Source organism: Cibotium barometz, chromosome 54 (assembly GCF_041138505.1).
Source record: "Cibotium barometz isolate CiBa-2024 chromosome 54, ASM4113850v1, whole genome shotgun sequence".
Classification (NCBI taxonomy): Eukaryota; Viridiplantae; Streptophyta; class Polypodiopsida; order Cyatheales; family Cibotiaceae; genus Cibotium; species Cibotium barometz.
This window is the reverse complement of record NC_141099.1, coordinates 7254492-7265819: the sequence shown is the minus strand read 5'-3', so window position 1 is coordinate 7265819 and position 11328 is coordinate 7254492. Positions and strand designations below refer to the sequence as shown.

Below are 11328 nucleotides of genomic sequence, written 5' to 3'. Positions count from 1 at the left end.
CTCGTCCACTTGTCACGCAACAATGCCCCATCAAAATGCGAGCTGTATATTGTATCCACTCACTAGAGACGACATTCATAGGGTCAGATGGCTGAAACTCTTGCTTTATCTTTGTATTTATGTAATTTTTCTTCTCCTTATCTTGCTGATCCCATAAAGTTATAACAGAGTTGTGAAACTGTATAGTGCACAATTGTCGAATTCGTGTCTTCATTGCCTTCCCTGCACTATTCATTATAGGTGCCCCATCCCTAATTGTGTATATCTTGCTGTTGTTATGGTCATGTGCACCCTAGGGAGTGGAAGGTGAACCTATGGGTGTGCTATCAACATATGAGAGCGAAGGATGACGCTCACATGGTGGTGGTGTCACAGCATCTATGGCACTACCACCACCACAACCTCCCCCTGAAGACCTACTACGTGAGCCACGTCTATGTGAAGAGGTGGTAGATCGAGCTGTAAGAGGAGTGGAAGGTTGTGTGGTATGAGGTGTGGGAGCTGCTGTCGTACCTACGGGTGTGGGAACTGCCATCGTGAAGCCAGATGGTGGGGCAAATGTCCCTGCTCCAGAACCCCAATAAGTCTTAGCCATGGCTCTCTGCTCTGGAGTCATGGATGAGAAAAAACCATATAACTGCTCGGGACTCATGCCCTGAGGTGTAGGATTAAATGAGAAATCAGGACTGTAGTCGAGCGGCAGTGAGTCATCACCCATGGCCTGTTGGACAAAAAACCATATGACAAACTTGTGCGAAATGAAAATTACATGGTAAACAATGAAAGAACCATATGACAAACATTAACAATGATAAATAACAATGGTAAACCATATCACTTTGCACCTGCACTAGTGATTATGACGGTAAACATTAACAATGGTAAACAATGAAAGGACCATATGACAAACATTAACTTCCCTAAACAACAATGGTAAACCATATCACTTTGCACCTTCAATGTCATAAAATCATTACAAATATGTCATAACTATTTGCATAATCATTAAGATACATCATTTTAAAAATCATTATCTATTCTATCATCCTCATTAACATCAGTAGCCCCAAAGAGATCTATGTCTATGTACATTTCAGCATCCTCATCATTAAAAGTCCCTTGATGAAGGATGTCCTCATCATCTATGTCTTCTTCCTCAACAGGTTTTCCAGCTTCATTGGTTTGCACCTCTTCATTTGGATCTTGCTCTAGTTGCTCCTCTTCATTTGCTGCTCCTCTTCATTGTTGATATCGGCTTGTTCTTGTTGCTCCCCACCACCCTGTGAATCCACATCACCCTGTTGTAGCTCTAAATCTTCACAAATTTGCTTACTACTACGGGGGGCAACTTGAACCACAAATAGCCAGCGTGGATCTTTTGGATCCGCTTTAAAGACAACCTGATCACAATGCTCTGGGTGCATAAAAGTATCTTGCTGATCGGTCCATACCTTTGTGGAGTCCACTTGGATGAGGCCACTCTTGTCTCTACGTACAGTTGCATGTGGCCCACATTAGGGAAAAAGGGAGCTCATTTTGGGGCCCTGTAAGAAATTCACTATTTTTTGATTTATTTCTCTCCTAAAAGACCTCAAAAATAGTAAAATACGGAAACGTGGTTCAGAACTGTCAGTAAGGACTACAGAACTGTCAGTTCAGAAAGGAATAAGATAATCTTTTATCTAACTAACACGATTTTGCATTAAATATCTCCTTAGTTTTTTTTTGTTTCCCGAAGATTTCGCATCTCTTTTGACGACGTGTGCAGGCCTCTCATAAAGAATACATCACTGAACTTGATGATTGCACTTTTTCAAAATATTTACATGGATACTGCCACACTTCCACGATTCATGTTACAAAAAGACTATGAGATTGACAAGCATATTGAAGAAATATTTCATGGTGGTAAAGGAACCACTGTGTATGACTCTTGGAACAATATATTTGTAGATCTACAACAACTTCAAAGGAGAATGGTCGAGTTTTATGGAATAACATTTGAGGAGTGCAAAGGCATTTTGAAATTTGTTATCAAACTGGATGAGTGTTAGGCTCGTTCCAGGTATGATCATTTTTTTGTTTCATACTTGATTTTAGTCATTGTTTTCAAATCTTTTATAGCAAGACTTTTGTTTTCTATAATCACAGGTAAAGATAGAAGACCATGAAACACTAGATTGGGTGTTTCACCACACGGAAATACCAAGAATAAATAAAAGACAAGTGCGAGGAGAGAATCTCCATGTTGCAGGAAAAGGTGATTTTCAAGTAGAGTGGCACATGGCGGGGGATCTTAAAACACTTAAGTGCATGTATAACGTTAGTAAAGGAGGCAACTCAAAGTCTCCTTGTCTTTACTGCAAAGAATCAGCTCAAGTAATGGATTCCAAATGGTGGAAGAGAGCACCTAATAGAGATAAAGTTGACCCTGACTTCAAGGCCATTCTTGACATTCCACTATGTAATGTTCACATATGCTCATTGCATGGTCTATGTCGAATTATTGAGAAATTGGTATTTTTGTATATTGGATTTGCTTGGAAACTTCGTCCCAAAAAAAATAGAAAGGATGCTCTTCAAGCATTGGAAAAAGTGTTATCTGATATAGGTCTGCATGGAGGTGATGTTCATATCACAAATGATTTTAAAAAGTCTACCAATGGCAAGGAGGTACCAATCAAGCCCTCTATTGGTGGTGTTAAGGCAAGAAGATTCTTGTCTCGACCCAAACACAGTAGTAAGCAAGTAAGGCAAGGTAGAACAGTTTCAAGGATTAATTATGGATTGTGGAAGCAAGTCCATAATGCCGTGAAAGATCATGAGGCAGATGGAGAAGCACGAAATGTGAAGGCAGAGGTGTGGAGGTCTCTTGATCAACTCTTCATGTTCTGTGACAATGTAACATGGAAAAAAAGTGATTACAAGAACTTTGAAGAGGCAATTAAACATTTTGGGAAGTCAATGAAAGACGCATGGACAGCCTGCAATATAACTCACTACATGGTAAAGTTCTGTCTTCTTCTTTTACTTAAGTGTGATCCTCTTTTTTTTAATAACTTACTATGCATTCTTATGTCTCTGTGAAAACAACATATCATCTACAACCACCTTCCCTATTTTGTCAAAAAGTATGGATGCCCAGCAATTTGGTCTACCCAAGGCATGGAGAAGTCTCACTACATGGCACGTAATGCATTTTTCAGACACACACAACACTACGGAGGGAGTCAAAAGGCAAATAGTCTGAAGGAAGTCTTCCAATGGTTTTACCGAGGCATACTACAGAGGCTGCATGCTAAAAGAAAAGTTGCTAGCTCCAAAGTCAAGCTTGCTTTTATTCTAGCCCAAAAGCAAAGACGAAGACAAACTTTGGACAATTCAATTGCAGCAGAGAGACATAGACAATGGAGGGATTCGAAGATATTTAGAAACCATAAATGGACAAGTAAACATGAATAGCAGTGTGTAACTTATTGGTGTTATGTCCACATGTTTTCAAACTCAATCAATAGATTTTTATTTTGTGGAACAAGTGACTCTTGGTGTTATGCCTATATGTTTTGAGATTCCATCAAAAGTATTTCTTTTGTGAAACATGTGATCTATATTAAACAAGCATCAATACATCCATGAGCTACACACAAAAAATTCAATCAATACTACTTAATTATGCTAAACACACTATTGATCCTTACCAATAAGGTACTAAAGTGTGTACTGAGTGTCAAACGCTTTTAGAAGCTACTAAGTGTGGGAAGAGTATTGAAGTGTCGTACGGTGATGGGACAAATGCAAAAGGGAAAGGTAGAGGATCAAAGACTTTGTACAAATCAGTTTAACTTCAACATAATGTTTGTGCTATATTTGATGACTAAATCCTATTACTCCCAGGGCCTACCAATCGGAACTCTCTTTTTGAGTGATATCTAATTCTTGCTCTGCCATTTCTGTTGCCACAAAAACATCCTCTTTTTCCTCTGCTTCAAATGTGTCTTGTTCTTCAGCCTCCTGTCCTTGCTCTTCTAGAGAGTACTGACTAAAGACAATGTACATAAGGAATGCCATGGTTTCCTCAAGCACTCTACATTTTCTAGTGTGCAAGCTACAGTTGAATTTATATTTCTTAGGCAGGCTGTCAAATCTTCTATTCACATGGTACCTCAGCCTGTCAATGGAGACAATATGATTTATATGCACAAAAACCTTTTCACCTTCCACAATTCTTCCTGCCTCTGGCAGTTGTTTGAAGGTATCCGAATGATCTGAAAGAAAATCTCTGTGATGCTCCAATACAGAGCTCATAGTGAACTCCCTGTTTGAAAATACTGTGGTATATGTGGAAGTTCCTCTAAGCCTTGCATTTGTGAAGAAAGTCAAATAGGAGCAAATCTGGAGATTTGTGCTCTTCTGATTCCTTTTGTTTTGAGAGGGAAGACTCAGCTTTCTGCTCCAGTCTCTTCCTTTTGCCTGAACCAAAATTTATATATCATGAATTCTATATGCTGACATATGTAATCAGGGAATGTATAGGATATCACCAAACAACTCCCTTCATGAGCACACATGACTCACCTGGTGATTGCTGTGGTCTAAGTATAGCAGCAGAAAAGTCCAACTTTCTCATGAAAGGAGGTCAACTGTTCCAAAGCAAAAACTTTTCTCATCATCAAGGAAGAAATCCCCAGGGCCAAAGAAAGCAAAACAATGAGGAAGAAGTGAAAACCAAATGGGACACAGGAATTTGCAAGAAAACGCGATGTAGGGCCATTTGGAAAATGTCAAGTACTCTCCTCGCATTTTGTTGTGCAAATTTTCCATTTCTATTGCTATCCATCTCCAATCAAATGCTAGGATCACCTCAAAGATTCCTGGACAGTAGATGATACTAGGAAGAATTCCCTAGGGCCAAAGAAAGCAAAACAATGAGGAAGAAATGAAAACCAAAAGAAATATAGGAATTTGCAAGAAAACGCGATATAGGGCTATTTGGAAAATTTTAAGCAATCTCCTCGCATTTTGTTGCAAACTTCTAGGTTCTATTGATATCCATCTCCAATCAAATAGATAGCTTCCAGGTCAGTAAGACTCTCTATATCCTTATCTTCTTGTTTAATAGTATAACACACATACTTTTGGGATGTGATGTACCTTAGATATTAGGATAAATACCACAAGCAGGAAGACTTTTGTATTGGACTGCTTGAAATGACTGAAGGCATGTTCCAGCAGGCTACCTCATGAATTTGCAGGAAAACGTGAGGAGAAAGCTTTAGGAATTTCAAACAGCCAAAATCGCATTTTGTTGCAAATATAAAACTAGGATGTGGAAATTTGGGATATGGGATGTGGTGGATGGGAATTGCCCAGATATCTGGACATCAAGAATTCTATGGATGGAAGAAATATATATCAAAAAACATTGAAAAGGATATAGAACTCTGACCTTTCTTTTCCTTTTCCATGCTGTTGGTGAATCTTCTGCTCTCTCCCAAACTTGAGCTACAGCCTAGGTAACCTGAAGATCTGGCAGTGGTAGTAGTCTTCAGGCAGGTTGCAGTCTGGATGGAGTGTGTTGGGTAGGAAGGGATCAGAGAGGGAAGGAAAAGGATGAAATTAGGAACTCAATGGAGTCTTTTTGGGCCCTTTAATTTGCCATGAGGTTATGGAAACGTTTAACTTTTTGACAAATAGGAGCCCGCCATGTAAGCAAAAACCAATGGTTTGTAAGAGAGGTGTAAGAGTGGTCAAAGGGTGCACTTTTTCCCCCAAAAAGGGGAGGGGGCAATTTTACAATTTTCGGACCTCCATAACTTTTACATACAAGCTCCGATTTGAGCGGAGATTATAGATCCGTGATCTACGCATCAAGAGCTTTCCATAGATATGTTACATGATATGGTTTTATCCGCTAGATTTTAAATTCTATTTTTCCCCCAAAATTCAAATTCGAATAAAGTAGCCGTTTTGAAGCTTCTAATTAGAAAACGTTTCTTCTTAAGAGAAAAGGTTTGACTCCCTTAAACTGCCAAATAAAAGGGCCCAAGAAGACTCCATTGAGTTCCTAATGTGGGAGTGTGCTGGCAAGGATGAAAGACGGGGAGGGAAGAGTGGTTATGGAACTGAATATGAAATCATGATTGGCACAAGTTCCAAGGCAAAAAGTGTCCCATTCACAGTGCCAAGTTTCAAACTCCAAGAGATCTGGGTCCCATCCACACGTGTGAAAAAACGGCTCCATCATTTAGTAGCTGTCTTTTTTGTATTTTGCACTAATCTTTTCTCTCTTGTTTAATCTCTCCTGTCTTGGCCCTCCCCTCTCAGCTCTCTTGCCTCCCTACCTCCCTACTCTGCACCATCAGCATTCTGACCAGCAGCACAGGTTCATCCCCAGCACAGGGTACTCATCAACAGCATAGCACACCCACAGATAGCTTCCAGGTCAGTAAGACTCTCTATATCCCTATCTTCTTGTTTAATAGTATAACACATACTTTTGGGATGTGATGTAGCTTAGATATTAGAATAAATACCACAAGCAGAAAGACTTTCGAATTGGGCTGGTTGAAATGACTGAAGGCATGTTCCAGCAGGTTGTCTCATAAATTTGTAGGAAAACACGAGGAGAAGGGTTTAGGAATTTCAAACAGCTGAAATCGCGTTTTGTTGCAAATTCACTTTTGGGGCCTTTTTGGCCGTTTCCGGGCCTCCGGATGTCCGATTCCAGTGTTTCAAGTGCCGTTTTTGGAGTTTTGGGCCGTTCCGGACGCGTTTGCAGTGTCAGAATCACCAAATTTTGCACAAAAAATAAATTTTTTAAAGATTCAAATTGGATCACCTTATTAATGTGACACGCTTCTATGAACATACAGTACTATTTATTTTTCTTATTTTCATCTTGTTTTGTTGAATTTTCAATGTAACGTTGGCCCACTCCTGATTGGTTGAGAGCCTATTTTCTCTCTCTTCTAAAATGTCCCAAAATGAGCTTCCTTTTTTCCTAATGTATTGTATTTAGTTGTAAAGACAGAGAAATCACTGTAGGAATGTACCAACATGTTACTTCAAGTATTTGCAAGAAAACGCGAGAGTGAGCTATTAGGAATTTCAAACTGTCGAAATCGCGTTTTGTTGCAAATTTATAAATGTTGCTTCATCCACCCCTGTCATCATTGCCTTTTTGTATCATTCCATGTTCTCCATGGCTGTAATCTCTTTCCATTGCTTTGTGTGCAGCTTGTCAGAGTGATGGCTAGAACCAAGTCAACTGCAAGGAGTGCTGGCAAGGGGCCAGGGCTTGCAGCAGCAGCAGAGCAGCTGGGGCAAGTATCAAGGAATTTAGTGTGCCTCCAAAGGGAAGAGTTGCACATGGCAGGAAGGGGAAGCCAATGAGCCTGCTCCAGCAAAAGGCCAAGAGATTGAAACATGGTGTAGGTGTGCTAAAGGAGATCAGGAAGCAATAGAAAGCTATAGGCTTTGCAATCCCCAAGGTACCTTTTTAGAGACTAGTGAAAGACATATGTGATAGTTGGCACCTTGGTTTCAGGTGGAACAGGACTGCCATTCTTTCCTTACAGGAAATGGCAGAGGACTACTTGGAGAAATATTTTGAAGATGCAATGTATGGCAGGACATCAAGATGAGAGACATATTATTAATTCCACCTACAAGAAAGTTGAAGGTAGATGAGGTTAAGGTTGTTGAAGTAACCCAGGAGTCACTGAAGCAGCAAATAAAAGAATCCAAATCTGTTATAGATGTGGAGACTGTACAGAGGGAGCTGTAGATATAGAGAAGGTTGCAGGAGCTGGGGCCCTAACATAGCTGTCCATATTGAGGATGAAACTTCAGTGAATAATTTTGACTTGACAAAACCATGCTTGGCAGCATGGTTTTGTCATTCTTATGAGCCAATGCTTGGCAGCATTGGCTCATAAGAATGAGTATTGCTCAGATACTATCATTCTTGCAATGCTCTAGTAAGTGTCTTTTATTTTATATTTGTTTGCAAAACAATCCTTCTTGTACCTCCTTCACACCCTACCCTAATTATTGTTTGGTCCAATGCAGCATGATGAGAAGCTGGCTTAACCACGTTGTACAACATACAATTCATATTATTAATCCTGCCATTTCCTCCAGGTTAAGAGATGCAAAAGAAACTCCCATGGATATTTTCAATTGGTTCAGACACTGCAATTTTTATGTTATCGATGTTTTGCTACTTCCATACCATAACAGGTATGTGGGTGACTGCTTCTTTTGGGATTCTTCTTTAAGATTGAGAACTCTTGTAGCCTTTGATTTCTTAATGCTTTTTTCCTTACACAGTGACCACTGGAGCTTTGCTTCTATTGATATCCAGCAGAAGCAATGCTTTATATTCAACTCTCTTAAAAACACACACAGAGAGCTGAAATTGTAAGTGGTGTGTGCTATTTTTAACTTTAAACTTTATTATTTTGTTTTAATGCACACTAACTGAATTATATGTATTGCAGTTGTATTAGAAGGTTTCTAGATGCATTGGATCACTGTCCTCCTAATGTCAATCTTTTGGATTCAATAGAGTCAATAAATTTAGAGGTAGAAAGTCGTTTCCCCTACTGATGTCTATTTCATGCTATGCCTTTGAACCTATTGAATAATTTTGTTTTGTTCAGATGTTAACAGTTTCTAACATATCTTTCCAACTGTACAGACACCACAACAAGATGATTCAAGTAGCTGTGGGGCTGCTGGAGAGTGCTGATCAGTGCCAAATATATACTTTCAAGCTATTTTGAGATAGGACAGCCAGACCTTGTAAGAAAAAATAATTTTCATTTAGCTTCAAAATAATTGATATTGGTACAAAGTGTTCTAAAACATCATATGCCATTGCAGATGAGAGAAGATAGCTTCAGCTCGAACTATATATATCGTTTCAGAGCTGATACAATTTGGAAGTTTTTGAAGTATGCCTCTCCCAAACCTATTGTACCAGCTCTACTGTCGAGTTGGGTGAGAGCTCTAAAGTCCGAGAAGGTGTCATACACCTTGATGACACAGATGATGCTGATGTGGTGCCACAGGAACAAGGACCTAGTGATGATGAGGAGAAGCCACAGGAACAAGGACCTGCTGCTGCTGATGTTATTGAGGAGAAGATGGAGCAGCACAGCAAACAGATTCTCCAGGGGTAGTAGAGAAGACAATGGAGCAGCACCAAGAGATTGTACAGGACAGGATGGAGTAGCAGAAAACAGATTCTCCAAAAAAAGATGATACGGAGAGCTTGGACCATGTAGAGCAACCTCTGGATCAGGCTGTAGATAAATAGAAAATGGTTGTCAAGAATATGTTCTACATATACAATTAAACACTTCTGTACAAAATTCTACTTTATTGAATATAATACCTTTGTTTATGGAGTCTGTGTTATCTCAATTTTTAAATTTTCAATGTCTTTGCATTTTATTGAACTCTCTCTTCTTTTGAGCACCTGCAAAAAAGCAATATGAATCAATAGGGTAAAGTAAACTAATAGCAGTGCTTAATGAGACTAGGATAAGTCAGATGATCTTGTTTTCTTAACATACCATGTGTGTTAGCATTGTCTAGCCAACTGATAAAAATGATCAGTAAAAAATATACCCGATTGAGCTAGCTCTGTTGCACATCGACCTTGGTATTGTTGTTCTCTTATCGATCCATGCAAAACATCTATAAATCCCAGAATACAATCGATGTTTTGCCATGTCTCATACGATGAAGGGTATAAATCTGAAATAAAATAACACAAGAATGTCAATAAGCAAAGAAAGAAAGATTCATCTTAAAAATCCATACACCTCATAAAGAACAAAACCACAATAGAAAAATATACAATTAGGCCTGTGTTGCGGAAGATCATTTGGATAGTCTCGCAAGACAAGTTCTTTATGCATGTACACATGCTTAATCAAAACTTCTTTCACCGATATCTTCCCTCTAGTGATTTTAAAATCTCGTACTCTTCCCTTCCATGACACCAAGAAAATGTTTTTTGTCTGGGGTCTCTTTCTTTTGCTAGGTTGCATGAGCACCCATGCTCCTTTCGAAACACTAAACCTTTCCCAAGTTCCTTCCGTTTTGACTGTACTTGAATTCTCTACCGAAGAAATAGAAGAAGCAGGTCGACGGGGTAATGATGTGTAGTATAATTCTGCCTTCATAGCATTATCATCCACCCACAAAGCGTCTTCCACAAGAACGGCCATAGTTTTTATTCACCATGGAGACCTTGTGAATCTGTAACAACAGCAAAGTAATGTAAACAAGATAACAAAGTGAAGTTTCAAGAAAGAGAAAGTGGGCAGACAGACAGTTGACAAGAAACATCTTACTCTAAGCCAAACAGGATCAAGGGAGCAGTTTTGAAAAAGAAGAGGCTGTTGCACAATGAGGCAGTGGTGTAGAATGGTAGACCTTTCGAAGGAAAGGCAGCACAACATTTCAAAGTTCAAAGGAAGGTGGAAGCGGGAAGGCCCTTGTCAGAGAAAATGTCAGACTAGATTCTATCTTCATGTCCAAAGATCTTGTGAGAATAAAAAACCAATCTCCACATTAATGTAGCACGCTTGTACCTACATAAAGTATTGTTTCTTTTATCTATTTTCTCTTATTTTTGTGAATTTCCAACGTTACGTTGGCCCTCTATTGATTGGTTGAGAGCTTATTTTTCCAAACCGTAAAAGGCCCCAAAATGAGCTCCCTTTTTCCCTAATGTTTGTGATTACCTTGAACCACTTCACATCAAAGATAAACAACTCAAAACTTCTAAAGCCAACCTTTAATATGTCTTGAACGGTTCCAAAGTAATCAAGCATTCCCGTAATTGTGTTATCATCACTTGCACTTGCACGACTTTCTTGAACAAACTGTGCTGTGACACCACAATCAAAGGTTGCTCTTCTTTGGTCTATTCGTTCTACTCGAAAATGACGTCCATGTGACCAAAACGCCCCATATTTGTGATACTACAAATAGCACATAAAGATTGTTGATGGAGAAACAAAAATTGAGACATGTAGAGAAAAAAAAGAGAGACATGTAGAACTTAAACACTTACATGCCAATCGCATCCTTTTGTAAGCTCCTCCTCCTCCTCTGTTATAGTTAAACCAGCACGTTTGGCTTCTAAAATTGTAGCTTGTAGCCATCTACCTGTGGGAAAGTCCGGAAGAGCTTGCATACCTTCTGGATATGGGAGATTTCTTGTAGTGCGATTCCTTCTGAAACTTAAATGATCTTGTACTCGCTATCGCTTGAGAGCTTCATATGTCTCAATCCACTTCTCCATTACAT

General features: G+C 39.2%; 1 long non-coding RNA gene across 1 annotated transcript; it reads right to left on the bottom strand.

Moving 5' to 3' along the window:
- Positions 1-9006: 9006 nt before the first annotated feature.
- Positions 9007-9754, bottom strand: LOC147607817 (uncharacterized). The gene is made up of 3 exons (XR_015264564.1): positions 9637-9754; positions 9401-9484; positions 9007-9308 (listed from the first exon to the last, which is right to left on the bottom strand). It is a non-coding gene; the product is annotated as an uncharacterized LOC147607817 (long non-coding RNA).
- Positions 9755-11328: the final 1574 nt, after the last annotated feature.